This window comes from Anarrhichthys ocellatus, unplaced genomic scaffold (assembly GCF_004355925.1).
Source record: "Anarrhichthys ocellatus isolate YVR2014 unplaced genomic scaffold, GSC_Weel_1.0 scaffold130, whole genome shotgun sequence".
NCBI lineage: Eukaryota > Metazoa > Chordata > Actinopteri > Perciformes > Anarhichadidae > Anarrhichthys > Anarrhichthys ocellatus.
The window spans coordinates 393,470-395,532 of record NW_022280160.1 but is presented as its reverse complement, the minus strand read 5'-3'; the positions used below and the strand labels follow the sequence as shown (position 1 = coordinate 395,532).

Below are 2,063 nucleotides of genomic sequence, written 5' to 3'. Positions count from 1 at the left end.
ACACGTACACACTCACTGAGAGACACACAGTGAGACAGGTACATACTTACTGAGACACACAGTGAGACACGTACACACTCTGAGACTGCGTGTTGTTGTTTGTGTGTTTCAGGTGGAGGCGGAGCGTTGGCGGTTCAGACAGCAGCTGAATGACAGCAGCAGATCTCAGGTGAGGGACGGACGGACAGACGGACAGACGGACAGACGGACATGTGAGTGTGTGTATAAAATGCTGTGCTGTTTGTTCAGGAGCCTGCAGACACTACAGAACAAGAGCGCCTGAGGAGCAGAGTGAGGGAGCTGGAGGACCAGGTGAGAGCACCACAGAAGAAGAGTGTCAGGTGTTTTTTTTTTTTTTGTCAGGTGGGTGCTGATGATGTCACCGTGTCTCCTCCCTCTCAGGTGACTCAGCTCCATCTCTCATGGGCCGCCGACCAGCAGCAGAGGGCGGAGTTTATCCAGCAGTCCTCCAGGAACAGCCAATGGCTGATCTCTCTGAGACACGACCTCACTGATTCGCTGGCCGAGGTCACGCGCCGTCCAATCCCGTCCGTCCTGGAGTCTGAGACGCAGCGATTGGACCGCAGCCTGAGGGAGGAGGAGCTTAGGTTGTCCCTCAGCCAATCGTAACGCCTGAATCCTAAAAACAATGAGTCTTCAGTGTTTCTCCGGACCAAATGAACAGAACTCTGAGATTCACAGAATATATAAATAATACATTTTGATATTGTAGTTTTATACAAAGTACCTCCAGCAGGAGGGTTTGTCCAGAGGGACCCTGAACTCCTCGCGACTCATTTGAGTTTACGCACTTTTTAAAAGTCGCAACAAACGTTGATCAGTTATTAAAATGATTAAAGTAATGAGCCAGTTTAAAGGTCAATGAGTGAGTTACTGTGTTGTATTTCTATTCTGTTTTGACACACTACGTTTCCCATAATCCTCCAGTCCAGCTCATGTGAAGGTCAGAGGTCAGCTGTGTGTTTTATATGAAGCTCAATTAAAAAAAAGTGTTCATCAGGAGCTTCTACTTGTCTCTGTTGTGATGCTCTGAGCCGCCTGCAGGAGGCGCTGACGGCTCTCTAACTGGATCCTCCCATGGAAATACTCGGGTAAAATACTTCTACTTCAATACGTGTACTTCGTGTACTTTGTTCAGACTGAATACTGCAAAGTTAATCTGTGATGAGGTGTTTGAATGTGTCTCTCTTTGTTTCTGGACGACAGACGTCTGTCATTCAGCACACTGATAATCTACTGGAAGCTATTTCTAACAACTCTCCCCCTTTCTCTCTCTCTCCCTCTTTCTCTCTCCTTTCTCTTTCTTTTGCTCTCACCTCTCTTTCTCTCCCTCTTTATTTCTCTCGCTCGCTCGCTCGCTCTCTCTCTCCCTCTTGCTCGCTCTCTCTCTCTTGCTCGCTCTCTCTCTCTGAGTCTCTCGGCTGACTTCTCTCCACAGTGTCGGCAGGGTAACGTCCTGATCTCCATGAACGTGTCTCAGGTACTGTTTACTTTATGTATTTATGTATAAATATATCACAAACTTTAAAGAGGAGTAAATGTGTTCAAAGTGAATTAAATAAATGGTGAAAACATTTTACAACCCGTCAGCACTTTTTGTTTCTCAGTGAAACAAAAAACAACAAATATTTATATATAAATGTATATATTTATATAGAAGCTGAATAGTAGTTGAAAGATAGTTGATATTTTATAATTTTGTGTAAAGAACAGGCAGCGTTATCAGTTACTTTACATTAATTTTATTTAAATGTTCCTGCTTCTCTTAAAGGATTGTTTCTAATATTGTTAACATTATAAACATAAATAAGAACAGAACACTTTTAATCATTTACTGATGAACTAGTATTTCAAACTTTTGGGTGGTCAGTCACTTATTAATAACTTATTAATCATAACTAACATTTATAACAGTATTACTACCAAACGCAATAATCACTGGACAGAGATGTTATAGATAATATAAATAGATTTATAATGAATGTCTCTTAACTGGTCTATGATGGATTAATAACTCATTTATGACTCATTTATAACGCGTT

General features: G+C 42.1%; 1 long non-coding RNA gene across 1 annotated transcript; it reads left to right on the top strand.

The window, feature by feature from the left end:
• Nucleotides 1-8: 8 nt before the first annotated feature.
• LOC116399818 (uncharacterized) lies at nt 9-1,343 on the top strand. Its single transcript, XR_004213861.1, has 4 exons — nt 9-38; nt 113-169; nt 250-312; nt 403-1,343. It is a non-coding gene; the product is annotated as an uncharacterized LOC116399818 (long non-coding RNA).
• The last annotated feature ends 720 nt before the right edge of the window (nt 1,344-2,063 follow it).